Below are 18,632 nucleotides of genomic sequence, written 5' to 3'. Positions count from 1 at the left end.
CCAACAGTATATAAGCCTTCAATTTTCTTCATATCCCTGATAACATCTGTTGTTTTTTGACATTTTAGTAATAGCCATTCTGACTGGTATAAGATAGTATCTTATTGTAGTTTTAATTTGCATTTCTTTGATTTGTAATATTGAGCATTTTTCATGTGTTTGCCACCTGTACATTTTAATTTGAAAAATGTCTGTGTCCTTTGCTTACTTTTTAATGAGGTTTTTTCCTTGTTGAATTGAGTTTCTTGTAACTTCTTATTCCTAGATTTTCTTCTTTGATTTTTATAGTTTCAGGTGTTATGTTTAGGTATTTAAACCCTCTTGACTTAATTTTTTGTATACGGTAAGAGATGGGGTCCAGTTTCATTCCTAGCACCATTTATTGAGTATGGTGCCTTCTTTCCATTATTTGTTTTTGCTAACATTGATAAAAGTCAGTTGATTGTAGGTATATGTATTAATTTTGGGGTTCTTTTTTTCAGTTCCATGGATCTATGTGTCTATTTTTGTACCATAACCATGCACCTTTGGTTACCATAGCCTTGTGGTATAGTTTGAAGTCAAGTTATGTGATGCTTCTGCCTTTGTTCTTTTTGCTTAGGATTGATTTGGCTAGTCATTCTTTTTTGGTTACATATGAATTTCAGGATATTTTTCTAATTCTGTGAAAAATGACATTGGCTATTTGACAGGAATTGCATTGAATGTGTAGGTTACTTTGGGCAGTACAGTCATTTTAACTATATTGATCCTTTCAATCTATGAGCATGGGATGTTTTTCTATTTGTTTGTATCATCTATGATTTATTTCATCAGAGTTTTGTAGTTCTTCTTGTGGAAATCTTTTACCTCTTAGGTTAAATATATTCCTAATTTTGTGTGTGCGACTATTTTAAATGAGATTGAGTTCTTGATTTGGTTTTTCTTAAATGCCACAGGTGTATAGAAATGTTATTTGTTTTTGTTTTGATTTTGTAAAGTAAAACCACATATATAGTGGTGGTCCCATAAAATTATAATGAAGCTGGCCAGGCGCAGCGGCTCACGCCTGTAATCTCAACACTTTGGGAGGCCGAAGCGGGCAGATCACGAGGTCAGGAGTTCGAGACCACGATGAAACCTCGTCTCTACTAAAAATACAAAAAATTAGCCAGACGCGGTGGTGGGCGCCTGTAGTCCCAGCTACTTGGGAGGCTGGGGCAGGAGAACGGCGTGAACCTGGGAGGTGGAGCTTGCAGTGAGCCAAGATCCGGCCACTGCACTCCAGCCTGGGCGACAGAGCAAGACTCCGCCTCAAAAAAAAAAAAAAAAAAAAAAAATTATAATGAAGGTGAAAAATTTCTATCAAATAAACATCATAACATACTGCATTAACCAGATATTTTTGATGATGCTGGCGTAAAGAAATCTATTTCACTGCCAGTTGTATAAAAGTATAGCACATACAATTATGTACAGTACATAATATAAATAATAAACAGCTGTTATTTGTTTATGTATTTACTATACTATACTTTTAATCTTTTAGAGTGTAGTCCTACTTATTTAAAAAAAAATAAAAGTTAGCTGTAAAGCAGCCTCAGGTAGGTCCTTCAGGAGTGGCTCCTGAAGAAGGCAGTATTATGATAGAAGGTAACAGCTCCAAGTGCGTTATTGCTCCTCAAGACCTTCCAGCAGGACAAGATGTGGAGACGGAAGACAGTAATTTTGATGATTGATATGATTTGTATCTGTGTCCCTGCTCAAGTCTCATGGGAATGACTTCTCATGAATGGTTTAACACCATCACCCTTGGTACTGTCATCATAAACATGAGTACTGAGTTATAGTGAGATCTAGTTATTTAAGTGTGTGGCACTGCCCCTGGCTCTTTCTTGGTCCTACTCCTGCCACATAAGATGCCTGCTCCCACTTCGCCTTCCATCATAAGTAAAACCTCCCTGAGGCTGAAGCCTTCCCAAAAGCAGACACTGCCATGCTTCCTGTACAGCCTGCAGAACCATGAGCCAGTTAAACCCATTTTATTTATAAATTACCCTGTCTCAGGTATTTCTTTACAATAGTGTGAGAATGGACTAATACATAATCCTGACCGTGTGTAGACCAGGCTAATATAGGTGTGCGTGGCTTCATTTTAACAAAATGTTTAAGAAGAAAAAACAAAATAAACATTTAAATATAGTAAAAGCTTATAGAATAAGGATATAAGGAGAGAAAATATTTTGTACAGCTGTACAATGTGCTTTTAAGCTGTTATTATTACAAAAGCATCAAAAGTTTACAAAATAAAGTTTATAGAGTAAAATATTACATTATTTATTAAGCTAGGTTATTTATTTAGTAAGCTAATTTATCAAAGAAAGAAAGTTATTTTTAATGAATATAATGTAGCCTAAGTGTACAGTGTTTATAAAATCTACAGTAGTGTACAGTGATATCCTTGGCCTTCACATTCACTCACCACTCACTGAGTCACCCAGAGCAACTTCAGTCATACAAGCTTCATTTATGGTAAGTGCCTTATGTTTGTGTAACATTTTTTATTTCTTAGACTATATTTTTACTGTATCTTTTCTATGTTTAGATATGTTTAGATACACAAATACCTAAGATTGTGTTACAACTGGCTAAAATATTCAGTACAGTAACATGCTGTATGGGTTTATAGCCTTGGAGCAGTAGGTTGTATATACCATAGAGCCTAAGTGCGTAGTAGGCTTTACCATCTAGGTTTGTGTAAGTATGCTCTATGGTGCTTCCACAATGATGAAATCTCCTAGTGATGCATTTCTCATTCCTCACTATGCAAGCATGACTATATTAACAACTATCTTGCTCTCTATGACTTGTCGTATATGCAATGTCTTTCTGTGTTACCCATTTATTCTTTTTACCATTTGATGCATTTTTGAGAACACATGAGCCTCCAGTTAGGATGACTGATGAGGATGACACAGAGGTGATAGCAAACATGAACCAGGTGCTACTGCTGTTTGTTCATCCCCTTATTTTCTGCTCAAGTCTTTTCTGAGAGTAGCAGAGATAATAAATATTAAGAAAGGGAAGAGTAAAGAGAATGGAGTGTAGAATTCTAAATGTCTCAAAAAGAGTGTCTCCACAGTAACATATCCATTTGTAAAATATTTTTTTTAAAAGATGTATATGATTGGAAAAAGCAGAAGTAAACTATATTTCTTATATATAGTTTGACTATGTATATATATATATATGTTTAGAAAATAGAATGCAGCAAATAGATGTAAAAAAGTATTAGGTGGTAAGTACAGCGAGTAATATGCTTTGATCATAAATAACTTAGACAAACATAAAATTTCATATATGCTAGTATAGCAATCAGTGAGTAAAGAAATTGATTCAAATATTATATTTACAATTGACAATGTAAATTTAGTAGGGCATCAAACGCCCTACTAAAAACTCTTTCAGAATAACAACAAAATAAAACAAACCGAAACAAAACAATGCAGAAATGACTCCCTTAATAAAAGGTAAAAGCACATTCTGTTATTGGATAGAAAGATTAAATAATTCAAAACATCATTTTTTTCTAAATTAATATTTTATGTAATACTGCTTTATCTGTATCAAGTATGAAAATGGTTTTTTAGGTTGAAATGAAAAGAGACATATCTAAGAAAAATTGGACATTATCTGTCAAAGAGAAGGACTGGGATAATGGCAGAGGAAATAGTACAGTCAGACATCAAATGATAGAGCTCTAGTTAATAAATGGTTGGTATAGAGTAGACTGACACATCAGTGGAGTATAATAGAGAACCTGAAAATCACCTCTCACACAAAAATTGCTTTAATCTATGAAAATTAGTTGAAAAACATGTGTAGGTAAACAAATAATGGTGGAGAAACTGGCTAGGCATTTGAGTAAATCTGAATTTCTACTACATATCCTACTATAAAATTTATTCTAGATGGATATAATTTATACATGTTAAAGTGAGTCTAGAAAAAGTACTAGAAGAATATATAATTTTTCTTTATGTCTTCTAATGGAGTAGGCTCTTCTAAGGATGACAGAATCTATAAGCCATAAAATGGTTTGAAAAGGTTTGCTCATATAAAATGGGAAAAAATGTAGAAAATCTTTCACAAACCCATAAAATAAAACAAGTTGAATATGTTTAATGCATAATAGGCCAAAATAATAATTTGTGTTATATATAGTCACTTCAGCTCAACAGGAAATAGAAATAGCTCATTGAAAAAATAGGCAAGTGGCCTAGAATGCTTTTGGAAAATCTTAGAACATTCATATATAAAATATGCTTACTATTACTTAATTTTAGAAGGTAAATTAAAACAAAATGATAAAATATTTTCAAAAGTACAACAAAACACTGTGTTGGAGAGGATGGGTAACATGAGTATTTTTGTTTAATAAGAGCGGTTGATAAGTTTAGTAAAACTAAAATTATTGCACATGTAAAAATCTTAAAATTTTACTAAAATAAAACTAGTATATATTTTGAAGTCTTTAGAATGTGACTAGGAGAGGAGAGTAGTGTCAAAAATAGTGAAAACAAGAATCAAAACAAATAAAAAATTAAGATCCACTTAAAGTAGTAAATTTATTATTTGAGCACTTTTAATATTTTAATTAAAATCAAAGTAACCATCAAGAAGAACTTGACAGAGAATGAAAAAAAATTAAGTCTGATCTTAACAGACAGTAAAAATGTTTCCTGTGGACAAGCCATTAAGAAAATGGAATACAAATTGGGCTTAAGTTCAAAGCATGAAACAACAGAAAATCTGGCCTGGTAAGAAAACATCCATTGGAGGAGGAGCAAATAATGAAGTTAGAAACATTGGCATATGTGATTATTAATTTTAGGTGTCAAATCAAGTGGGCTAAGGGATGCTCAAATAGCTGGTCAAACATTATTTCTTGGTGTGTCTGTGAAGGTGTTTCTGAAAGAGATTTGCATTTGAATCAATAGACTGAATAAAGATTGCCCTCTGATGTGGACAGACATCATCAAATTCATTAAGGTCTGAGTAGAACAGAAAGAAAAAGGAAGGGTAAATTCTCTCTCTCTTTTCGACTCACAAGATCTATCTTCTCCTGTCAGCAGACATCACAGCTCCTCTGGACATCAGACTGCAAGATTTACACCAGTACCTCTTGCCCCCCCTCCCCACCAGTTTGCAGATCTTTGGATTCTGATTGTTAGTTACATTATTGGCTCCCCAGGTTTTCAATCCTTCTGACTTGGAGTAAATTACTCATTTGGCTTTCTTAGTTTTCCAACTTACAGATAACATATTACAGCACTTCTCATCCTCCATAATTGCCTGAGCCAATTCCCATAATAAATCTCTTCATATATTTGTATGTAGACGGTCTCCAATTTACAATTGATCAACTTAGAATTTTTCAACTTTATGATGGGTTTATCAGGATGTAACTCCATCATAAGTCAAAAGCTCCTTACAGCTTACAATGAGGTTACAGTTTCTACTGAATGCATATCACTTTCACACCATCGTAAAGTTGAAAAATTATAAGTTGGACCATCATAAGTTTGGGACCATCTGCTCTGTTGTCAGCATTAAATGCATTTTTGACTTATAATATTTTTGATTTGTGATGGGTTTATCAGAATGAAACTTCAGTGTAAATTGAGGAGCATTTATATATCCCACCGATTCTGTAGAGAACTCTGAGTAATACAGGTTGTTGGGAACAAGACCCCCAAATCTAGCCATAAACTGGCCCAAAACTGGCCATAAAGAAAATCTCTGCAGCACTGTGACATGTTCATGATGGCCATAACGTCCACGCTGGAAGGTTGTGGGTTTACAGGAATGAGGGCAAGGAACACCTGGCCTGCCCAGGGCAGAAAATTGCTTAAAGTCATTCTTAAGCCACAAACAACAGCATGAGCAATCTGTGCCTTAAGGACATGCTCCTGCTGCAGTTAACTAGCCCAAGCTATTCCTTTAATTTGGCCCATCCCTTCATTTCCCATAAGGGATACTTTTAGTTAATTTCATATCTATTGAAACAATGCTAATGACTGGCATGCTGTTAAGAAATACGTGGGTAAATCTCTGTTTGGATCTCTCAGCTCTGAAGGCTGTGAGACCCCTGATTTCCCACTTTACACCTCTATATTTCTGTGTGTGTGTCTTTAATTCCTGTAGTGCTGCTGGGTTATGGTCTCCCTGTCTGAGCTGGTCTCAGCAACAGGTTTTGGTACCAAAAATCGTTTTAGGGGAACAGAATTTTAAGCATGTGTTTTTTGAATTGGTTTTGGGGTTTGAGGAACTTCTTCTGTAATGTAATTACATTTAAAGATTATAAGTACTCTATATTCAGTCATAAAGTGAGCCTTGATACTCTATGATATGAACTGTTTATAGAGACATCCAAAATATCTGCATTGGACACTACTAAGAAATCATCTAAGGGAAGCAAAGAGCTAAGTAACTCTGAATATGATGCTTCCAAATATTTTTGGTGAAAAATATATAATAACACTAGTTGGTTCTTCTTAATGTTGCTGGGCAAAGTGATGATGAGAAAGGAGGAGTTTAAGGAATTTGAATTTCCAGCTCAAGGGCCATACAAATGACCTAAGAGCTTCTAGGTGTGCCCTGAGGGACAGCCTTATCTCCTGCTGCCCAGAGCTACAATTATTGAAAATCAAATGTAGGACCTTTGATTTTCAAGGTCTTTATTCTGTCATTGGCTAAATTACAACACATGTTAAACGTTCAGCCTCACACAATGTCTCTTGTTAAAGTGAGAGCATTGATTGATTGGGAAAGAATGAGATACTGTAAGTTAGGATGAGGACGTGTAGAAGACCCCGATGAAGCTGGAGACAATAAGCCCTTAAAATCTAATGAGTCTTCTTTGCCGGTGGAGGAGGTCTCCCCATTCCCAGCAAGAGTGGTCTTCCCAAACCCAGTAGAAGCTACTTTCCCACCAACAGTGGCATTGATCTTTCCAACTTCATCTGAAAGAATTAACCCTGCATTGCATGAGAAAAATGATAATTACCTTTTCATGAAAGACATACTCATTTCCTCAGGATCCGCTTTCCTTCTCTTTCTTCTAGACCTAACTCTCAGTAGGCTCCTAAAGGTGAAGTACAAAGTGTGACCCATGAGGGTGTGGACTATACTCCAGAAGAACTACTTGAGTTTTCTAATTTATAGAAACAGAAATCCAGATGAACACGTGTGGGAATGAATATAAAGGATGTATGAAAATGGTGAAAGGAACATAAAGTTGCATCTGGATAAATTTATTCATATGGGCCTACTGAGCAAAAGTTCTGCATTTTATTTCTCAGCTCATGGAGTTAGAAAAGGCTCGACAGTTTGCTTGGCTGAAATATGGATCAAAAGGTGGCCCACAATGAGTGAATTAGAAATGCCTTATCTTCCTTAGTTTAATGCAGAGGAAGCGATTCTAAGGCTTAGGGAGATGTTGGTATTAGAGTAAATTTGCCATTTAAGACCTTCTTGATTCACCCACACTGGGAGAGTCAAGAAGACATATCTTTCAACAAAACGTTAACATATAAATTTGTGAGGGGAATCCCAACATCCTCGAAGAGCTCACTAGTTACTTTTCTCTGTAGGGCAGACCTAACAATGTGAACCTCCCCCACTCAGTTGGAAATCCTAAATGCAGTGGTAGTAATTGGATCACAGGGTGGCAGAGACCAAGCGGCAGCACTCAACCACCAAAAGCAAAGTGGGCATAATTACCATAATGGACAAGAGAGTCAAAGGAGCAATCAGAATAGTATGTCTTGCCCAGATCTATGGTATTAGAAAGTCAATCATGATGTTCTCATATATAAAATAAATAGGAAGTCTACTAAATCTTATTTGATCTGTAAAAGCAGTAAATTTACAAGCCCAATGAACAGACATCTGATTCAAGTCATTAAAATATAGAGTCAAGCTCCCTTGATCAGTTCCCAGATTTGAGGTAGTTTGCATATTCAGGACTCAATGAATGCAAGGGAGGCCAGTTAAGTCTCAAAGAAAGACATCAGTACACCACTGAAAATTTATACTGCTAATCTTTCCACCAGTCTTCTCCAGAGAGAACAATGTCCTTTTACTGTTAACTGTTAACTGTGCACTAAAAAAAAAAAAAGAAAGAAAATACTAAGACCTTTCTGAGACTACTGGGCATTGGCTCTGAAATAAAATTGATTTCAAGAGACTCAAAACATCACTGTGGTCTTCTATTTAGACTAAGGGCTTATGAAAATTAGGTAATCAATGGACTGTTAGCTCATGTTCAACTCACAGTGGGCCCAGTGGTTCTCCAAACCCATCCTGCAGTTATTTTTCCTAGTTTCAGAATGAATAATTAAAATATAAGTACTTAGCAGCTGGCAGAATCCCCATATTTTTTCTCCAACCTGGAGCAAGAGCTAATATGGTACAAAAGGCCAAATGGAAGTTACTAAAACTGCCTCTACTTACAAAAATAGTAAATCAAAAGTAACAACATACCAAAGTCCTGGAGAAATTATGGAGATGCATTCCACCATAAAGAACTTAAAAGATGCAGGGATGGTAATTTCCAATACATAGCCATTCAATTCTATTTGACTTGTGCAGAAGACAGATGGATTCTGGAGAATGACAGTAGGTTATTGTAAGCTTAACTAAGTAGTGACTACCAACTGCAGCTGCTATAGCAGATGTGGTTCCATTGCTTGAGTAAATTAACATCTCCCCTGGTACCTGTTATGCAGTTACTAACCTGCCAAATGTTTTTTTTTTTTTTTTTTTCCTAAAATTCTCCATAAAGCCCACCAAAAGCCCAAAAGCAGTTTTCTTTTAGCTGGCCAGGTCAGCAATATATCTTCACTGTCTCACCTCAGGGGTGTATTAACTCTCCGTCCCTGTGTCATAATTCAGTTCACAGGGATCTTGATTGCCTTTCTCTTCCATGATATCACACTGGTCTATTGCACTGACAACATTATACTGATTGGATCTCATGCATAAGAAGTAGCAACTACTCTAAATTTATTGGGAAGACATGTGTGTGTCCAATGAAGATATATAAATCCTACTAACATTCTGGGCCTTCTCCATCAGTGATATTTCTATGCGCCCAGTGGTATGGAGCACCTTGATGTATCCCCTCTATGGTGAAGAATAAGCTGCACTGGGACCATTCTACAATCAAGAAAAAGCCCCAGTGCCCAGTGGGCCTATTTGGGTTTTGGAGGCAACATATTCCTCATTAAGTATGTCACTCTGGTCTATTGATGGAATGATAGTTTTGAGTGAAACCCAGAACAAGAAAAGTGTCTGCAACAAGTCCAGGATGCTGTGCAAACTGCTCTCCCCTTGGGCCATAGGAGCCAGCAGATCCAATGGTGCTTGACATCAGTGGTGTTTGAAGTATCAGTGGCAGGTAGGGATTCTGTTTGGAGTCTTTGGTAGTTCCTCATAGGTGAATTGTAGTCCACCTTTCGGGATTCTGAGGCAAAGCCTTGCCATAATTCATAGATAACTACCTTCCTTTAAAAAACAGATTTCGGCCTGCTACTGGGTTTTAATAGAGACTGAATGCTTGACCATATGCCACCAAGTTACTATAAGACCTGAGCTGCTAATTATATACAGAGTGTTATCTGAATCAATGAGCCATAAAATTGGGTGTGTACAGTAGCATTGCTTCATAAAAGTTGTACATATGTGATTGGGCTGAGCAGGACCTGAAGGCACAAGTAAGTTACGTGAAGAAGTGGCCCAAATGCCCATGATCCTCACTCCTACAACACTGCCTTTTCTCTCCCAGCTTGTACCTACAGCCTAATGGGGAGTTCCTTATGATACTTAGACAGAGGAAGAGAAGATTCAGGCCTGGTTAATAGATGGCTCTGCATGATATGCAGGCACTACCCAAAGTGAACAGCTGTAGCACTACAGCCCCTTTCTGGGACATTCCTAAATGACAATGGTGAAAGGAAATATTTCCAGTGGGCAGAACTTTGGTCATTGCACATGGTTTTGTACTTTGCTTGAAAGGAGAAATGACCATATATGAAATTTTATACTGATTCATGGTCTGTAGCCTATTTTTTGGCTGAATAGTGGGGATTTTGGAAGGAATGTGAATGAAAAATTGGTTATAAAGAAATTTGGGAAAAACATGAGGATAGACCTCTCTAAATGGGGAAAACAACATGAAGATATTTGTGTCCTATATTAATGGTCAAAGGGTGACTTCAGCAGAGGTCAATTTTAATAATCAAGTGGATAGGATGAATTATTTACTAGACACCAGTCAGAATCTTTCTCCAGCCACCCGTCATCACCCAATGAGCTTATGAACAATGGGCTATAATGGCAGGGATGGAAGCAAAGCAGGGGCTATGCAACATCGATTTCCACTCACAGAAGCCAGCCTGGTTACAGCTACCTCTGATTTCGTAATCTCCCAACAGCAGAGACCAAGCTGGAACTCCTGATAATGTATCATTCCTTGGGGTGACCAATCAGCTAACTGGTGACTGATTGATTATAGAGGATCACTTCTATCATGAAAGGGGTAGCATTTTGTTCTTACTACAATAGGCACTTACTCTGAATATGGATTTGCCTTCTCTACACCAATGCTTCTGCCAAAATACATATGGATTTACAAAAATCTTTGCCAACTTATACGGCTTGGATACTTGTCCCCTTCAAATCTCATGTTGAAATGTGATCCTCATTGTTGAAGATGGGCCTAGTGGGAGGTGACTGGGTCATGCGAGTGGACTCCTCATAAATGGCTTGGAGCCATCCTTGTAATCAGTGAGTTCTCACTCTATTAGTTTACAAGAGAACTAGTGGTTAAAAGGAGCCCAGCATCTCCTCTCCTCTCTTTTGTTCCCCCTCTCACTATGTGATGTGCCTATTCCCCCTTCACCTTCTGCTATGAGGAAAAGCTTCCTGAGGCCTCACACAGAAGCCAAGCAGATGCTGTTGCCATGCTTGCACAGCTTGTACAACCGTGGCCCAAAGAGATCTCTTTTCTTAATAAATTACCCAGTCTCAGGTATTCCTTTATGGCTATGCAAAATCAACTAACACACCAACCATCATAGTATTCCACACACCACTGCTTCTGACAAATGAACTCATTGCACAGCCAAAAAAGTGTGTCAATAGGCCCATATTCATGGAATTCACCAATCGTACCATGTTCCCCAACACCCTAGAGGAGCTGGCTTGATGGAATGGTGGAATGGCCTTTTCCACTGTAAGTAAGATTCACTTACAGTTCTCTGCAGATGGCAATACCTTGAAGGGCTTGGGTAATGTGCTCCAGAAGACTGTATATGTTCTTAACTAAAGTACAACATATGGTACTGTTTCTCCAAAAGACAGGATTTATGGTTCTGGACTGAAGGGGTAGAAATGGGAGTGACACCACTCATCATTATACCTATTCATCCACTAGCAAAATATTTGCTTCTTGTTCTTGCAACTTTATGCTCTTCTGGCCTATAGACCTTAGTTCTGGAGGAAGAAATGCTTTCACTAGAAGGCACAAGAATGTTTTTATTAAACTGGAAGTTTGACTGCCACCCAGCCACTTTGGGCTTCTCATACTTCTGAGTTAACAGTCTTAGAAGGGAATAACAATGTTGGCTGGGGTGATTAATCCTACTACCAAGGGGAAATTTTACTACTATGCCACAGTAAAGGGGAGTAAGAGTATGTCTGGAATACAGGAGGTATGTGAGGGATATCATACCTTAGTATGGTCACATAATGCATAAAGATGTTTCACTGAATGACAGATCACCATCCCCAAAGTTTATATTATATTTTACTGTGCCTTTTCTATATTTGGATTCACAAATATCATTGTGTTACAATTGCCTACAGTATTCAGAACAGTAACATATTGTTCAGGTTTATAGCCTAGAAGCAATAGACTATACCATACAGCTTAGGTGTGCAGTAGGCTATGCCATTTAGGTTTCCGTAAATACATTCTATAATGTTTGCACAATGGCAAAATTGCCTAATAACAAATTTCTCTGAATGCATCCATCATTAAGCAGCACATGATTATATTACCATGTGCTGTGATTAAGTTCAATGGAAAATTACAGCATAATCCAGACATAACTACAAATGGCCTTGACCCTTCGGAAATGAAGGTTTGTCTCACCCTATCACATCAAGAACCACAACCAGTTGAGGTTTTAGCTGAAGGCAAAGCGAGTATAAAATGTGTAGTAGAAATTAATTATAAATACCACTTACAACCCGTAATCAGTTATAGAAACTAACAGTGTAGTTGTCATTGGTACGGTTGACCTTTGAACAACATGGATTTGAATTGTTTGGATCTACTTATACAAATTTTTTTCAATAAATATATTAGAAAACCTTTTTGGAGATAGGTTAAAATTTGAAAAGAAAATTGAGCCACAAAGCCCAGAAATATTAAAAAATTTGAAAAAGTTAGGTATGCTGTGAATGCAAAAATATATACAGATACTAGTCAATTTTATCATTTACTACCATGAAATATACACAAATCTATTAAAGAAAATTAAAATTTATCAAAATGTACACAATCACAGATATTATTCATAGATCATACATGGGGCCATTTGCAGTCAAGAGAAATGTAAACAAATATGTGTAGTATTAAATTGTAATGGCATAAAATTAACTGTAGTAACACTGTACTGCAGTAATAGTTTTGTAGCCACCTCCTGTTGATATTACAGTGAACTCAAGTATTCTATCTATTTAAAAAACCTGTGATGCTAATCATCTCCAATTTAGCTGTTTGTCTCTTCAATAAATTGCCTATCACAGTAAAAAGTGATCTCTTACAGTTCTTACATACATTTCACCATGTTTGGATCAATACTGTAAACCCTGAATAACACCATGGGACCAAAAGGGAGTGTCATAAATGATGCTGAAAGTGCTCTCAGGAAGCAGAAAAAATAAAAAAAACATGACATTACAAGACAAAATTGAATTGCTTGATACATACCATAGAGTGAGATCTGCAGCTGTGGTTTGCCACCATTTCAAGATAAATGAATTCAGGATAAAGACCATTATAAAAAAATAAAAGGAAATTTGTGAAGTCATCAATGCAGCTACACCAGCAGGTACAAAAAAGCTTTTGTAAAATATACTTTTATCACATATTGAAAATGTAGCTTTTACATGGGTGCAGAATTCCTCTAAGAAAGGCACACCAGTAGACTATAATATGATTCAAGAAAATATGAAGTTATTATATGACAACTTAAAGCAAAAAGAAGATGAAGAATCTAAAGTTGGATAATTTAATGGCAGCAAAGGATGGTTTGATCATTACTCAAAAAAATATCAAGGTAACAGGAAAAGCAGCTTCTGTCTAACAAGAGGCAGCAGACAAGCTCCCAGACTCTATTAAGAAAATTATTGAGGAGAAACAATATCTGCCTAAAAGATTTTTAATGCAGATGAAAGTGTCCTCTTCTTAAAATAATGCCACAAAAGACATTTGATATTAAGGAAAAGAAGTGAGTACTTTAAGGCAGGAAAGGATAGGCTAACTCTACTGTTTGTGAAAATGTAGTCAGCTTGATAATCAGGATTGCCTTTTTCTATAAAGTTGCTAACCCCTGACCCTTGAAGAGAAAAAGTAAACATCAGCTGCAAGTCTCCTGGATGCGCTACAAGAGCTCCTAGACAACGAAAACCCTTTTTCTGGATTGTTTCCATTGATGATTTGTTCTTAAAGTTACGAAATATCTTCCCAGTGTGGTATTATCTTTTAAAGTTTTTTGATAATGGACAATGCCCCTGGCCACCCAGAACCCCATAAGTTCAACAGCAAAGATGTCAAAGTGTCCTACTTGCCCCCAAACACAACATCTCTAATTTGGCTTCTAGATCAGAGGGTCATAAGGACCTCTGATGCTCATTACACGTGGTTCTCTATGAAAAGAATTGTCAATGCTATGGAAAAGAAGCCTGATACAGAGAGAATATCATGAAAGTTTGTAAGGATTATTGAAAATACCATTGTTATTATAAAAAAAAAAAGCTGTGAAAGCCAGCAGGCCCAAAACAATACAATACTGGTGAAGAAAATTGTCCAGATGTCATGCATAACTTCATGGGATTTATGATAACAGCCAATCAAAGAAATCATGAAAGAGATGGGGATATGGAAAAGAAAGCAAGGGTTAGGATGTTGAAGGGCTTTAAGACATGAATCTTGCACAAATTTAAGAGCTAATAGACACCAGGTCAGAGGAATTTATAGAAGATGACTTGACGGATATGAATGCTTCAAAAACAGTGCCAGAACACAAATTGACTTTAGACAATCTGGCAGAAGGGTTCTAATTATACAAGACTGCTTTTGATTTCTTTCATGACACGGACCCTCCTATGATATGGGCACTGAAACTAAAACAATAAGTTGAAGAGGGCTTGGTATCACATATGAACATTTTTAGAGAAATGAAAAAATCAAGAAAGTCAGACAGAAAATACAAGGTATTTCTGTAAATTTACACTGAGTGTGCCTACTTCTTCCTCTCTTTCCACCTCCTCCACCTCTCCTGCTTTTGACATTGCTAAAACAAGAACTCCTAATTTTTCTCCTCCTCCTCAACACACACAACATGAAGACGAGGATAAAGACCTTTCTGATGATACACTTCCACTTAATAGTAAATATATTTTCGCTTATGATTTTCTAGTCTGATTTATTGTAAGAACAGTATATAATACATATAATCTACAAAATATGTTAATTGGCTGCATCGTTGGCAAGGTTTCTGGTTAATAGTAGGCTATTAATATTTAGGAGTCAAAAGTTGTATGCAGGTTTTCAAATGCACCAACTCCTCTGTTGCTCAAAGCTCAACTGCATTTCCTCTTTATTTTGTTATTAATATATTTGTGTGTATATATACACATATTAAGCAAATATATTGGTTTTCTTTTCTTATTCACTTATGATATATCATAAAATGTATTGACTTTATATCAGCAATTAGGTATTGTTAATTTTATATCATAGTATTTAAATTAGGGTACATCAGGAGAAGAATAAATATTACTCAAGAACTTTTATCTCCACTTCTGAGTTTTCAGCTGTAGGCAAGCAGAATATTTGTATCATGTAGATGGAATTACAACCTTGTTATTGTCTTTATTTGGAGACTAAGGATGGTTTAAGGGTATGCTCATGGGTGCCAAATTGATAAGCGCTGGACTTACGATAGTTAATTTTATGGGTCAATTTGAGTGGACTAAGGGATACCAAATCGTTGTAAAACACTATTTCTGGGTGTGCTTGTGAAGGTGTTTCTGGGACATTAGAATTTGAATCAGTAGCCTGAGTAAAGAAGATCGTCCCTCACCAATGTGGGTTGGCATCATCTAATCCATTGAGGGCTTGAATGAAACAAAAAAGCACAAGGGTGAATTTTATATTTCTCTTTCTTCTTGAGCCAGGACATTCATATTCTGCGTGTGGACATTAGAGCTTTTGTTTTGGAGACTTTAGACTCTGAGATTTATACCAACTATTCCATCAGTTCTCAGCCTGTGAACTCAGACTGAATTGTACCACTGGTTTCCTGGTTTTCCGGCTTACAGATGGCATATCTTGGGACTTCTTGGCCACCATAATTATGTGAGCCAATTCTCATAATAATCTCCTCATATATCCATAGATATACAAGTGGTTCTGTTTCTCTGTGGAACTCTAATACAGAATAGTATCGATTATGAATTTTCATGCTACTTAAATAAATTCAAATTTCTTTTTAATGGGGGTTGTTATAAAATATTACAGAAAAATTACTCTGAGGTCACCCGAAGAAATGGATTTGAGATGGAAGACAGATTATTCTGTTACAGAGAAAATAAAGAAAATAAATGGTGTGTTAGTAGCAGTGAGAATAGAAAACAAAGATAAATTCAGATTTATAGGAGTTGATATTACTGGGCCTTAGCAAATAATTGAATTGTAGAGTAGGAAAGAGGCAAGGGATTTCTTAAGTATGTTGTGAATATTGAAGCAGTCACAGAGATAGAAAATTCAAGATAGAAACCAGTATGGCAGAGAAAAGTTGGAGCTGGCGAAATTACGTAATCACATATGGGCACAACGATGCTGAGCTTTTTGTGGCCCTTCCTGGGTCAAAAATATACGGGAGCCTTCAATCCATAATAGAATCTGAAATCATCTGAAGGAAATCACGGAAGGAGAGTGTTCAGAGTGAGGTGATGGCAGAGGACAGAATCTTAGGTCCTACTAAACACTTAAAAAGTCATCTGAAAAAAGAGGAGCTGGTGATGGAATAAAAGACTAACAGTAATGGTTAAATGCATGAGTTTTGAGTCAGTCACACTTCCTGGATTTGATTTGTATCTTTGTTTCTTATTAACATTACTATCTGGAGGGAAGTTAGTTTTCCTTCTGTAATAAAATATCTAATAGTATTATTCAGGTAGTTAAAGGAAAAAATGCATTTGGAGTACTTAACAGAGTATTCTAAAATTATAAGTGCCTAATTATTAGTAACTATGATGATATTACGAAAAAAAGGAGAAAAGATTAGAGACGCACAGGAGAGTGTAGTGTCAAGGATATCATGAAAGTAAACTTTTGTGAAAATGTACTTTTTCTTTTTCTTAGGGATGTGAACACCAGACTGAGGTAGAAAGAAAAAATCAAGTACATTTCATTTAGCTTCTGTCTCTTAGGAACAGCCTATCTTTTCACTTCAAAGACAGCTGATTGCAAAGAAAATGAGGCAGCTTCTAATAACAGTGATTATGGCATTATTAGTGAGTATGCCTACACAGAATAATATTCTTTCTTCCCTTTTGCAGGCATATATTTTTCTACTTTATTCACAATGTAATTTCTTCAAAAACCAGGTGGACATTTGTGACTTGTGGGTATTCATCTACAAAATGTTTAGGAATACTTGTCATAACTTCACATTACAAAATCTTGATTAACATTGGAAATAAAGACATAGTTACAGTTGTTAACAAATTTACCAACAGTAGGTAAATCGCACAGGAGGAGATCAACTTTAGGCAAATTAACAACACAAAGGAGATTCTTAAACTCTCTTTTGAGAGACAGGTGGGGATATTATCTTGGCAGGTTTATCACTAGTTATTATGATAGTGAAAGCAATTGCCATACAAAGAAATTATCCATGTTTTCATTGTGAAATGTAACAAGTGACACATTCAAAATGGTCACTGACAATCAGTGAAGTGCAGAAGTTACATGTATTATCTCACTTTAGTGAGTTTTTAAGGTTCATGTTAAAAGTCTATTCTTGTAAACATCAGATACATAAGAGCAAATGCTAAGAGAACCTGAAAAACTATTGTAATTACTATAATTTACATGTCTGTGGAAAGTTTTTTTTTTTTTAACGGAGGGCTCAGTGTTCATTTTAGCAGAGATGTAGCTGAAGGAAAGCCATGGTATTTTAGTATTTAATAGTATTTAGCGTGGATTTAAAACTAAATGATAAACACATATGCTAAAATGTTTAATTTCAATAAAGTGAAAATTTAATTTTAGACATACGTCATTACTCAGAAGACAAAACATTAAAAATACCTGGAATCACTGACTGAATTCCACTTCTAGTAGTTTATTCTACAAAAACAATCAAAATGGATATCTCTTTGTGTTTAAAGATGTTCACCACAACATTGTGTAAAAGCAAATAAAAAACCAAGAGAAGTGTTTTAAAAAAATTAGAAAATTTCTGAATGTACAGTTGATATTTATTTATCTACTTATGAGACAGAGTCTTACACTGTCGCTCAGGCTGGAGTGCAGTGACACAATCTCGGCTCACTGCAACCTCTGCCTCCCAGGTTCTAGTGATTCTTTTACCTCAGCCTCCCAAGCAGTTGGGACTACAGGCATGCACCACCATGCCCAGTTAATATTTGTATTTTTAGTAGAGACGGGGTTGTACCATGTTGGCCAGGCTGGTCTCAAACTCCTGACCTCCAGGGACCCACCCATTCTGGCCTCCCAAAGTGATGGGACTATAGGTATGAGCCACTGTGCCCAGCCACAGTTGATAATCTTGAATGTCCATCATGGAAAAGGTGAAAGGTAAGTATATTTTGTTACACTCTATATGCTAGAATATTATCAAATAATAAAACAATATTTATAATGAAGTTTAAATAAAAAATCTTAACATTAGAATGTCAAAAATGATAAAAAAATATATACTATAAGCACTGAAATATTTAGATAATAGCTAAGCCCTTACTAAGTGCCAGTGATGTTCTATGTGAATCCCATGTATTAACTTACTTAGTGTTTACAATAACCCTGTGGATGGGTACCACCAGTAATTTTTTTCCTCACAGTGACGCTATGAGTTGCTACTACTAGTATTGACACTTTCAAAATAGAAATTTGATGCAGAGAGATTCATGCTGCCTCACAACTATTAAGTAGTAGTGTCAGGATTAACAACTAGACAATCTGTCTCAGAATCTGTTCTATTAACCACTAAATTACATTAGGAATATCTAGCAAGAAGAAAGACTGAAAAGAAATATCCTAGATCTAC

The 18,632-nt window shown here is 36.0% G+C and overlaps 1 pseudogene; it reads left to right on the top strand.

The window, feature by feature from the left end:
- The first annotated feature begins 18,147 nt into the window (after positions 1 to 18,147).
- Positions 18,148 to 18,632, top strand: part of LOC108541913 (homeobox protein VENTX pseudogene) — a 110,127-nt pseudogene continuing 109,642 nt past the window's right edge.

This window comes from Rhinopithecus bieti, unplaced genomic scaffold, assembly GCF_001698545.2.
Source record: "Rhinopithecus bieti isolate Rb0 unplaced genomic scaffold, ASM169854v2 scaffold_1895, whole genome shotgun sequence".
In the NCBI taxonomy this organism is placed as follows: Eukaryota; Metazoa; Chordata; class Mammalia; order Primates; family Cercopithecidae; genus Rhinopithecus; species Rhinopithecus bieti.
This window is presented reverse-complemented; position numbering and strand designations above follow the sequence as displayed.